Below are 12,740 nucleotides of genomic sequence, written 5' to 3'. Positions count from 1 at the left end.
ATCCATTTTGATTTGATTTTTGTATATAGTGATAGATAGGGGCTTAGTTTCATTCTTTTGCATGTGGATATACAGTTTCCCCAATACTATTTATTGAAGAGACTGTCTTTTCCCCAGTTTATGTTCTTGTCACCTTTGTTGAAAATGAGTTCACTGTAGGTGTGTGGATTTGTTTCTGGGTTCTCTATTCTGTTTCATTGGTCTGTGTATCTGTTTTTGTGTTTTGTATCTGTGTAATACCGTGCTGTTTTGGTTAGTATAGCTATGTGGTATAATTTGAAGTCAGATAATGTGATTTCTCCAGTTGTGTTCTTTTTGCTGAGGATAACTTAGACTATTCTGGGTTCTTTGTGGTTCCATATCAATTTTAGGATTTTTTTTTCTATTTCTATGAAGATGTCATGGATATTTTGATTGGGATTGCATTGAGTCTGTAGATTGCTTTGGAGTCTGGACATTTTAACAATATTGATTATTCCAATTTATGAACATGAAATATCTCTATTTTTGGTGTCCTTAAATTTCTTTCATCAGTGTTTTATAGTTTTCATTATAGAGATATTTCACTTCTTTGGATGAGTTAATTTCTAGGTATTTTATTTGTGGGTATTGTAAATGGGATTACTTTTTAATTTTCTTTTTCAGATTGTTCACTCTTGCACATAGAAATGCTACTGATTTTTGTATGTTGATACTGTATCCTGCAACTTTACTAAAATTGTTTATCAGTTCTAATTGTTTTTTAGTGGGGTCTCTAGTTTTTTCCCAAATATAAGATCATCTCATCTACAAACAAGGTTAATATGACTTCTTCATTTCCAGTTTGGATACCCTTTATATCTTTCTCTTTTCTGATTGCTCTAGCTAGAACTTCCACTACTATGTTGAATAACAGTGGTGCAAGTGGGCATCCTTGTTGTATTCCAGACCTGAGAAGAAAGCCTTTCAGTTTTTCCCCATTCAGTATGATACTAGCTGTGGGTATGTTGTATATGGTATTTATTATGTTGAGGTATATTCCTTCTATATCCAGTTTATTAAAGGTTTTTATCATGAAGCAATGTTGAGTTTTATCAAATGCTTTTTCAGTATCACTTGAAATTATCATATTGTTTTTATTTTTCATTCTGTTAATATCATGCATCACGTTGATTGATTTTCATGTGTTGAACCATCCTTGCATCCCAGGGATAAATCCCACTTGGTCATGATGAATGATCTTTCTAATGTATTGTTGAATTTGGTTTGCTAGTATTTTGGTTGAGGAGCTTTGTATTAATATTCATTAGAGATATTTTTTTTATGGGCCTGTAATTTTTTTTATGTGTCTTATGGTTTTAGTATCAGGGTTATACTCGCCTCATAGGATGAGTTTGGAAGTATTTTTTGCTCTTCTATTTTTCAGAAAAGTTTAAGTAGGATTGGTATTAGTTCTTCTTTAAATGTTTGGTAGAATTCAACAGTGAAGCTGTGATGGTTAATATGAGTGTCAACTTGATTGGATTGAAGGATACAAAGTATTGATCCTGGGTGTGTCTGTGAGGATGTTAAGGAGATTAACATTTGAGTCAGTGGGCTGGGAAAGGCAGACCCACCCTTATTCTGGGTGGACACAATCTAATCAGCTGCCAGCATGGCTAGAATATAAGCAGGCAGAAAATGTGAAAAGAGAGACTGGCCTAGTCTCCTAGCCTATGTCTTTCTCCCGTGCTGGATGCTTCCTGCCCTCAAACATCGGACTCCAAGTTCTTTGGTTTTAGAACTCGAACTGGCTCTCCTTGCTCCTCAACCTGCAGATGGCTTATTGTGGGACCTTGTGATGGTGTGAGTTAATACTTAATAAATAAATAAATAAATATATATATATAAAATATGTGTGTGTGTGTGTGTACACGTGTATACACACACATATACATTCCATTAGTTCTGTCCCTCTAGAGAACCTGACTAATACCAAAACCATCAGGTCCTGGGTTTTTCTTTGCTGGGAGACTTCCTATTACAGCTTCAATCTCATTACTTGTTATTGGTCTATTCAGGTTTTGGATTTCATCCTGGTTCAATCTTGGTAAGTTGTATGTGTCCACTTTTTCTATATTTTCCAATTTATTGGTATATAGTTGCTCATAGTATCCAATAATGATGTGAATTTCTGTAGTATCTGTTGTAATGTCTCCCTTTTTCATTTCTGATTTTATTTATTGGATCTTCTCTCTTTTTTAGTCTGGCTACAGTTTTGTCAATTTTTTTTTTAGCTTTTCAAAAAACCAACTTTTTGTTTCATTGATCTTTTGTATTATTTTCTTTATTTCAACTTCATTTATTTCTGTTCTGATCTTTATTTATGTTTCTACTAATTTTGGGTTTAGTTTGCTCTTCCTTTTGTAGTTCTATAAGATGTATCATTAGATTGTTTATTTGAAGTTTTTCCTTTTTTTTTTTTTGATGTAGACACCTAAAGCTATAAAATTCCCTTTTAGTACTGCTTTTGCTGTATCCCATAGATTTTGGTAGGTTGTGTTTCCATTATCATTTGTTTCAATAAATTTTTAAATTTCTCTCTTAATTTCTTTATTGACCCACTGGTCATTCAGGAGCATTTTATTCAATTTCCACACATTTGTGTAGTTTCCAAAATTCCTTTTGTTATTTCTAATTTTATGCTGTTGTGGTCAGAGAAGATACTTGAAATTATTTCAGTTTTTTTTTTTAAATGTTTTAAGACTTGTCTTGTGACTTAATATATGGTCTGTCTTTGAGAATGATCCATGTGCTGAGGAAAAAACTGTGTATTCTGTAGCCATTAGATGAAATGTCCTGTAAATATGTATTAGATCCATTTGGTCTACAGTGCAGATTAAGTCCAGTGTTTCTTTGTTAATTTTCTATTTGGAAGATCTATCTAATGCTGAAAGTGGGGTGTTTTAAGTCTCCAGCTGTTATTTTATTGGGGCCGATCTCTCTCATTAGCTCTAATAATATTTTCTTTATATATCTGGGTGCTCTAATGTTGGGTGCATATATATTTAAAATTGTTATATTCTCTTGCTGAATTGACCCCTTTTCATTACATAGTGAACTTTTTTGTCTCTTCATATAGTTTTTGTCTTAAAATCTGTTTTGTCCGATATAAGCATAGCTACTCCTGCTCTTCTTTGGTTTCTTTCTCCATCCCTTTATTTTCAGTCTATGTGTGTCTTTATAGGTGAAGTGTATTTTTTGTAGGCAACAGATTAGTGGGTTTTTTTTTTTTTTTTTTTTAATCCATTTAGCCAGTCTATGTCTTTTGATTGGAGAGTTTAGTCCATTTACATTCAATGTTATTGATAATTAAGGACCTACTCCTGCCACTTTGTTATTTATTTTCTGATTTTCTGATTGTTTTGTGGTCTTCTTTCTTTCTTTCTTGTCTTCCTTTAATGATGGTGATTTTCTCTGGTGATATGATTTAGTTTCTTGCTCTTTACTTTTTTTGTATCTGTTGTGTGTTTTTTGGTTTGAGGTTACCATGAGGCTTGCACATACTATCTTATAAACCATTATTTTGAGCTGATAACAACCTAACCCTATTTGTATAAGCAAACAAGCAAAAAAGAACAAAAAACAAAACAAAACAAAACAAAAAACTAACAAAAACTCTATGCCTTAACATCGTCTCCCTAACTTTTAAACTTTTTGTTGTTTATATCTTATTGTACTGTCTGTGTCTTGAAAAGTTGTTGTAGTTATTATTTTTTATTGGTTTGCCAATTTAGTCTTTCTACTTAGGATGAGAGTAGTTTACACAAGGCAGTTACAGGGTTATAATATTTTTTGTTTTTCTGTGTACTTTCTGATACCAGTGAGTAAAATTTTTTTTTTTTTTTTTTTTTTTTTTTGAGATGGAGCCTCAGTCTGTCACGCAGGCTGGAGTGCAATGGCACGATCTTGGCTCACTGCAACCTCCACCTCCTGAGTTCAAGCGATTCTCCTGCGTCAGCCTCCCCAGCAGCTGGGATTACAGGCATGCACTACCATGCCTGGCTAATTTTTGTATTTTTAGTAGAGATGGGGTTTCACTATGTTGGTCAGGCTGGTCTCGAACTCCTGACACCGTGATCTGCCCGCCTCGGCCTCCCAAAGTGCTGGGATTACAGGTGTGAGCCACCGCGCCAGGGCTTCTCTGGGAAAATCTTTATTTCTCCTTCATGTTTAAAGAATATTTTCACCAGACATACAATTCTAGAGTAAAAAAGTTCTTCTCCTTCAGCACTTTCAATATGTCATGCCCCTCTCTCCTGGCCTTTAAGGTTTCCACTGAAAAGTCTACTGCCAGACGTATTGATGCTTCATTGTATATTGTTTCTTTTCTCTTGCTGCTTTTAGGGTCCATTCTTTAACCTTGATCTTTAGGAGTTTGATTATTAAATGCCTTGCAGTAGTCTTCTTTGGACTAAATCTGCTTGGTGTTCTATAACCTTCTTGTATTTGGATATTGATATCTTTCTCTAAACTTGGGAAGTTCTTTGTTATTATCCCCTTGAATAACTTTCTACTCCTGTATCTTTCTCTACCTCCAAATTTGCCATTTTGAGGCTATTTCTTGGATCCTGTAGGCATGCTTCACTGTTTTTTATTCTTTATTGTTTTTTTCTCCTCTGACTGTGTATTTTTAAATAGCCTGTCTTCGAGCTCACTAATTCTTTCTTCTGCTTGATCATTTCTGCCATTAAGAGACTGATACATTCTTCAGTATGCCAATTGCATTTTTTCAGCCTCAGAATTTCTTTTTGATTATCTTTAATTATGTCAATCTCTTTGTTAAATTTATCTGATAGAATTTTGAATTTTCTGTCTTATCTTGAATTTCTTTGAGTTTCCTCAAAAGAGCTATTTTGAATTATCTGTCTGAAAGGTCACCTGTCTCTGTTTCTCCAAGATTATGTCCTTAGTGCCTTCTTAATTCATTTGGTGAGGCCATGTTTTCCTGGATTATCTTGATACTTGTAGATGTTCATCTGTGTCTGGGCATTGAAAAGTTAGGAATTTATTGTCGTCTTCACTGTCTGGGCTTTTATTATCTGTCCTTCTTGAGAAGGCTTTCCAGATATTTGAAAGGACTTGGGCATTGTGATCTAAGTTGTATCTGCTTTGGAGGGCACCCCAGGCCTAGTAATGCTGTGGTTCTTATAGATTCATGGAGTTACCACCTTGAACAAGATCTAGGAGAATTCTCTGGATTACCAGGCAGAGACTCTTGTTCTCTACCCTTTTTATCTCCCTAACAAATGGTGTCTCTCTCTCAGTCCTGAGCCATCTAAAGCTAGGGATGGAGTGACACAAGCACCCCTGCGGCTACTACCTCTGTGACTACACTGGGTCAGGCCTGAAGTCAGCACAGCACTGGGTCTTGCCCAAGGCCAGCTGTAACTACTCCCTGGCTACTTCCTATGTCCACTCAAGGCTCTGGGGCTCTCTAGTTAGCAGGCAGCAAAGCCAACCAGGCCTGTGTTCTTCCCTCCAGGATGGTTGAGTGCCCCTAGGACTCTGCTGGGTCCAGAGGTACTGTCCAGGAGTCAGGGACTAGAATAAAACACTTTAGAAGTCTACCTAGTGTTCTGTTGTATCGTGCCTGAGCTGGCACTCAAATTATAAGATGCAGTTCTTCCTGCTCTTCCCTCCCCTCCTTCAAAAGCAGAGGAGCCCTTCCCCATGGTCATCACCACCAGAGGCCCATGGACAGTACTGCCAGACTACCACTGATGTTCTCTTAAGGCCCAAGGTCTCTTAAGTCAGCTTGTCATGAAAGTTGTCTGGCCTGGGACTCATCCTTCAGGGCAGTGGGCTCCCTTCTGGTCCAGGGGAGGTCCAGAAATGCCATCCAAGAGTCAGCTCTTGGAACTGGGGACTCCAGGAGCCCACTTGTTGCTCCACCCCCCATAGCCGAGATGAACCTGAAGCCAGCAAGTCTCAGAGGCTCACCCAAGGCCCTAGATGTAGTACCTGGGTATCACTGCTGATTATTCAGTGCCCAAGGGCTCTTCAGTTTGCAGGTGATGAATGCTGCCAGGACTGGGTTCTTCCCTTCAAGGCAGTGGATTCCCTTCTGGCCCAGGGTGTGCCTAGAAGTGTTGCCCAGGAGCTAGAGACTGGAACAGAGGCCTTATGACTCTGACCCATGCCCTATCATGCTGTGGCTGAGCCAGTATCCAAGATGCAAGACAAAGTCCTCTCCACTCTTCTTTCTCCTCTCCTCAAGCAGAAGCAAGGGGTCTTTTTGGAGCCACTAGTTGTGCAGCCTGGGGTTAGGGGAGAGGTGACGTCACCACTCCTTTAGCCATCCTGGTAGTTTAGTAGATTGCATACCCCTCCAGTCCACTGTCTCTGGGCCCAGTTTAGCACTAGGACTCGCCTAAGAGTTGCAGTCCTTGTGGCCTAAATTGCCTTTCAAATTCACTTAGAGACCCAGAGCACTTTAGCCTGCAGTGATGAAGTTTGTGGGAACTCAAATTCCAACCACAAGGACCTGTGATTCCTCTCTGGCTAGGAATGGTTTAAATATTCCCTCTGTGGGTGGGCATCAGCTGAATTTGGTCCAGTTTTCCTTTCTGCTCTAACTGGACAGCACCAAGTTTACTGCCTCACAATTGTTGTGCTTTCCCTCCCCCAGCAAGCAGAGGCACTCTCTGCTCCAGGTGGCCGCTGCTGGGGCTGGGGGAAGGGTGGTGTCAGTGATTCAGGACTGTTTTTTCTACCTCTTCAGTGCCTCTTTTAGCAATACAAAGTTAAAAGCAGGTAGTGCGAGTGCTCACCTGATTTTTGGTTCTTATGAAAGTGCTTTGCTTACATAGCTAGTTGTTAAATTGATGTCCTCTTGTGAGGGGATGATCAGTGGAGGCTTCTCTTCTGCCATCTTGCTCTACCTCCTGGGCTTTTGCAAGAACCTTTATGTCCTTTGCCTATTTCGCAAGGGTTATTTCCACGAAAACTAGATGATACATTCTAAAAATGCTTAAATGGGTCCACATAAACCATAACTGGTGGGAATATGCTGAAAATCAATGGGGGCACCACCATGAACCCCCTAATTTGGGAAACTTGGACAGTTTCCCCAAGATGCCTCACATACCAAGGTGAAACACAGGCACCTGATGTTTTGTTTTGTTTTGTTTACTTGAGACAGGATCTCATTCTGTTGTCCAGGCTGGAGTGCTGCAGCAAAATCATAGCTCACTGCAGCCTTGAACTCCTATGCTTAAGCGAATCTAGTGCCTCTGCCTCCCAAGTAGCTGGGACTGTAGGCATGCACCACCACACTGGGCTGATTTTTAAAAGTCTTTGTAGAGACAGAGTCTCACTATATTATCCAGGCTGGTCTTGAACTCTTGGCCTCAAGTGATCCTCCTGCCTCAGTCTCCCAAACTGTTTAGATTACAGACATGAGCCACTGTGCCAGTGCCATCAGATGTTACTGACCAAGTGAGGGCACCTTAGGTGTGATAGGTAACAATTCATATATTAAATCTTGGGAATTCTTAACTTCTCTATTTTCTAAGTTAACACAATTAGAAGCCCTAACACTTTCTTCTCACATACCAGTGAATGGTCTTGCATACGTCCTTGTGTGTAAGGACCCCACTTTGGAGACCACTGCAGCAGGGGATAAAAACAACTTTCATGCCCCTTGTCAAGTAGCATAAGGATCACATAAACCAAAGGCAATAGCAGTCTGGGCTGGTTAGCTTATTTGCTGACAAAGTATCATCACTGAAACTGGTGTGTGCATTTTCCTGAGGCAAAGGTCAAGAGCCTTGTTGTGTTCTCATAGGGGTTTATAACCCCAATAAGGTTAAGAATCACTGGTATCTGGTTTTGTTTTGTTTCAAAACTTCAGGCTTCCATAGACTCTTTGTCATTGTTTTGATAAAGCCAAAATTGCCCTTGATCATATGATAGCCTTAAACTTAGCCAGTGTCACACAGTCCTGATTATCTCTGGAGAGAGTAGGTTTTCTTAATGCCAACCTCATAGTCCTGATTATCTGTGGAGAGAGTTGGTTTTCTTAATACCTGACAGTAGCTTTGTTGTGCCTTCCTCCTGTTTTCTTATCACAGTACCAGTCTCAGCCTTCTTTTCTTTCATTTTCTATTCCAGCATCTCTGGCTTTTATTTAGCCAACTGTATGGGTGGCTTTCTATTCTATTCCAAATCTTATTTTTATGCCTTCAAATACTATGCTTTTTTTCTTTGATATTTTGGTCTTTAGTGATGCCATTATTAAACTTGTAAAAATCCAGATCATGCATTTCCTATGGTTTAATGAAATATAAATAATTCATAAGAGCTGTGATTGCTCTTATTTATTTCATACAATTTCAATTGCATGACAGCCCTGTAACTGATGGGCCAGTGTAATTTAGATCTTCATTGATTTCGGTTCCTTAAGCGGTTTTATGGTACAGTTACTTTCACTTCTCCTGACTTACGTTACCACAAGTTAGCAGCTCTATGCTTTTCTTAAATTGTTGGTGATTTTCATTTCTGATGGAAGTTGCAGTATTACTCCTGTCTGCTGACTTAGTTTTTTTGTTTGTTTGTTGTTGTTGTTGTTGTTGTTTGTTTTTGTACCCCAGGCTGGAGTCCAGTGGCATATTCTCAGCTCACTGCAACCTCTGCCTCCTGGGTTCCAAGTGATTCTTGTGCCTCAGCCTCGTGAGTAGCTGGGGTTACAGGTTTGTGCTACCATGCCCAGCTAATTTTGTATTTTTGGTAAAGACGGGGTTTCACCACGTTGGCCAGGCTGGTCTTGAACTCCTGTCCTCAAGTGATCTGCCTGCCTTGGCCTCCGAAAGTGCTGGGATTACAGGCATAAGCCACCACGCCCGGCCTCTGCTGACCCAATTCTTGGTTATGAAGCTGTAGTTGTAGTTTAAGCTTCCTGTAAGACACCCAGCCAGGTGTTCAGCATCGCAAGGTATGTAGGGTAAATATGTGTTAAATAAAATAATGTTTTATTCCTATGATATTGTGTTGTCTTGTCTCTCTATTTCTCTGTTTTAAAATTTTTTTCTCTCTTCACTTTGCACCATTTTTATACCATTTTATTTTTGTTACAGCAATAAGATATCGTGTTGTGTGTGTGTGTGTGTGTTTAATACCCTTCATCTACCAGGACAAACCTACAAATGGGGAAGAGGGAGGCAATAAAGAGCCCTCAGAAAAGTAAACTTTAGAAAGTTTATACATTTATATTTTCCTTGAAATATCAGAATTTTTAAATTAAAATTTCAATATCTTTTCCTCCCAAATGTACATATTATTTTAAAACTTAAGTTAGGTTTATTAAAAAACAGCTATCTCATCATGCACCTTTATTATTCATTATCAACTTTTTCTGCTACATGTCTATCATTTTATCATCAGTTGACTAATACTAGCCTATATTTCACCAGTTGGCTCATGTACTTTTGAGGGAAATGTTTTTCCTGCTAGTTTTTTCATTTTTCATCTTTCATGTTGCTAAAAGTATTACAACTGCTCTGTAAATACCCAAATGAAACAATTATGGAAGGTTAGATAGCATAAATAGTGTAATACAATGAGTGATCTCATAGTCATTATCTGCTAGTTTGACCTTTTTCTTTTCTTTTTGCCTGAGACTTCTTAATAAAGTTTCTAAGGGCAATGCTCACATCAGTTATCATTTCTTTTCTTTTCTTTTTTTTTTTATTGTACTTTAAGTTCTAGGGTACATGTGCATAACGTGCAGGTTTGTTACATATGTATACTTGTGCCATGTTGGTGTGCTGCACCCATCAACTTGTCAGCACCCATCAACTCATCATTTACAGTTATCATTTCTTGAACACTTAGTGGCCGCTCAGTCAAAGGAACCCAGCAGTCAGAAGAATTATTTGAAGCCTCTTGAAGCAATTGGGCTGCATCAAGCACTCTCTCTTTGCAGGACACTCAGATAATATTTCCAATATAACCCTTAACTCATGGTATCATACTTTTATCTATTCACATTTGCTCCTGGAAGGCAGGAAAATGTCTCCAGTAGAGCATGACCCACAAGGTATTCTTTTATTTATATTTATTATATATTTATTATATTTATTATATAAATAATATATGTTTATTATATATATATTTATATATTTATGACACTGCGTCTTGCTCTGTCACCCAGGCTGAAGTGCAGTGGTGCAGTCTTAGCTCACTGCAACCTCTACCTCCTGAGTTCAAGCTATTCTCATGCCTCAGCTACCTGAGTAGTTGGGATTGCAGGCATGTGCCACCACACAGGCCTATAATTTTTTTTAAAAATTTTTTTTATTTTTAGTAGAGATGAGGTTTCACCATGTTGTCCAGGCTGATCTTAAACTCCTGGACTCCAGTGATCCACCCACCTTGCTCTCCCAAATACTGGGATTACAGGCATAAGCCACCATGCCTGGCCAGTATTCGTTAAGTATTTGATTAAATGCCTTGTTTTGCACCACTGTTTTGAGAAAACAACCTCTTTGTCCCTTTTCTTTTCTTTGATTTGGAACCACTCTGGCCTTCTCTGTAGTCCTATAAATTTGAGGACAGGCAGTTTTGATGCCTTTGGGCCTAGAATCTTGGCTCTCTTGTTCCCCTTTCCTGAGGCCACAGAATGGAAGCTGAGTGTACTTGAATGGTGGCAATTGGCTGTTACTCATGTAGGTATCCGCCAAGATTGACCCAGTTCTTGCTCTCCTTAACTCTTCAGTCTTTTAAAGGTACTTCTTTACCCTCCTCAAGAAGTATATATTGTATCTAGGATTTTTCTTTTCCTTCCTTCCCTCCCTCCCTCTCTCCTTCTCTCCCTTCTTCCTTCCCTCTATCACCTACTTTCTCTCTCCTCCCTCCCTTACTTTCTCTCTCCTCCCTCCCTTACTTTCTCTCTCCTCCCTCCCTCTCTCTTTTTCCTTCCTTCCCTCCCTCCCTCCTACTTTCCCTCCCTCCCTCTCTCCCTTCTTCCTTCCCCCCCTGCTACTTTCTCTCTCCTCCCTCCCTCTCTCCTTTTTCTCCTTACTTCCCTTCCTCCCTCCCTCCCTCCCTCTCTCCTCTCCTTCCTTCCCTCCTTCCTTCCCTTCACTTCCTCTCTCCTTCTTTCCTTGCTTTCTCTCTTTCTTTCCTCTTTTCCTTGCTTTCCAGCAGGATAGTTCTGAATAACTTAGCCCTCTAATCCTAGAAACAAGGTATTTAAAAATCTATTTAGAAATAGTAAATTATTAACAACTGACAATAAGCCTTAAAATGGGCATCCCCTTTTAGGATTCTTTTAGATTTGTCAGTCAAGGCAGATAACATAGATCATCAGTCAGTATAAAAATATGTCACTTATATATTTCCAGTAAAAAGATCCTTAAAAATGACCCACAATTATAAAACCTTTCCAAGAAATGAGTAACTCTAATAATTAGCATAACTTACTAGAATTTATTCTTTACACTTACCATCAATATACTTCCTAAGGCAAGAAGTCAAACTCAAACTGGCTTAAGCTATAAAGGGTATTTGTTGACTCAGATGGAAAGACTTGGGATGGATTACTTCAGGAACAGCTAGATCCAGGAATTCAAGTATTGTTATTAGGCATAGTGTCTGTCTGCCTGATCTTCTGTGTTAGCTGCAGTCTCTGGTAAGCTCTCCTTTGGTGGTGAGATAGATTTTAGGAACTCCGGACTCACAGTCTGTGCTTGAAGTCAATGATCTCCAAACTTCGTTGATTATGTACCTAACAGTAAAAGTTGAGCAGAATAGTCCCAACATGTATATATTTCTTTATATGATATGCTACTAGATACTACTTTTGTGTGTTATATAATGTATATTCTTTGTTATGGTATACATATGCTGTAAGTTATATTGCTGTGTTGTATGTATATTCTATGTTATACTAATTATGGAGTTCAATGTTTAGTTTTTAATGTAAATAATAAAATAAAAATACTAATATTTTTTATACTCCCAATGGATTGTTTTCTGCACCCCACTTTGGGGACTACAATAACAGTCCTGTGAACCATCTCTCATTGGTTCTTTTTGGCCTACCCTGAGTCATGTGCCCATTCCTGAGTCCAGAGTCCTTGAAATAGTAAAAGCAAATTTTTATTAATGTAAAGTGACAAATATCTGACTAGGCTTAAATTGAGAGATGCTATTTATCTTTGTGAAGCTATTTATATTCTGGAATCACTGATACTTTATCCAAAAAAAGGGTCATAGTCCTTCTCTCAGTACAGAGTTACAGAACAAAGATTCTCTTCTTCCATAACAATCTAATTCCATTCGTTTATACTAAATTTCTGTAATGTCATACCTGGAGTATCATGAAAATGTCCTGTCTGGTTTTTGTTCATATACCCACTCACATACAATTCGTACATACACACTCACACAAACATAAACACACATACTTTCTCTAGTGACAGGTGAACGCTCTATGTTAAGAAGTAGGAATTGATGAGTCTTGTAAGTAAAATCCAATTTTTATAATTCTTGAGATTGGCTGTTTTTTTAATTTTGTTTTTAATTTTTAATTTTTTGAGAGAGAGTCTCACTCTGTCACCCAGGCTGGAGTACAGTGGCGTGATCTTGGCTCACTGCAACCTCCACCTCCTAAGTTCAAGCAATTCTTCTGTCTCCACCTCCCTAGTAACTGAGATTACAGGGGCCCGCCACCACACCCAGCTAATTTTTGTATTTTTAGTAGAGATGAGGTTTCACCA

At 38.5% G+C, this 12,740-nt stretch overlaps 1 protein-coding gene across 7 annotated transcripts in view; it reads left to right on the top strand.

The window, feature by feature from the left end:
• Positions 1-12,740, top strand: part of MCOLN2 (mucolipin 2) — a 72,529-nt gene that overhangs the window by 15,838 nt on the left and 43,951 nt on the right. The window lies entirely within an intron of this gene.

This window comes from Papio anubis, chromosome 1 (genome assembly GCF_008728515.1).
Source record: "Papio anubis isolate 15944 chromosome 1, Panubis1.0, whole genome shotgun sequence".
In the NCBI taxonomy this organism is placed as follows: Eukaryota; Metazoa; Chordata; class Mammalia; order Primates; family Cercopithecidae; genus Papio; species Papio anubis.
Note: the sequence above shows the minus strand (reverse complement) of the source record. Positions and strands in the feature narration are given on the sequence as shown.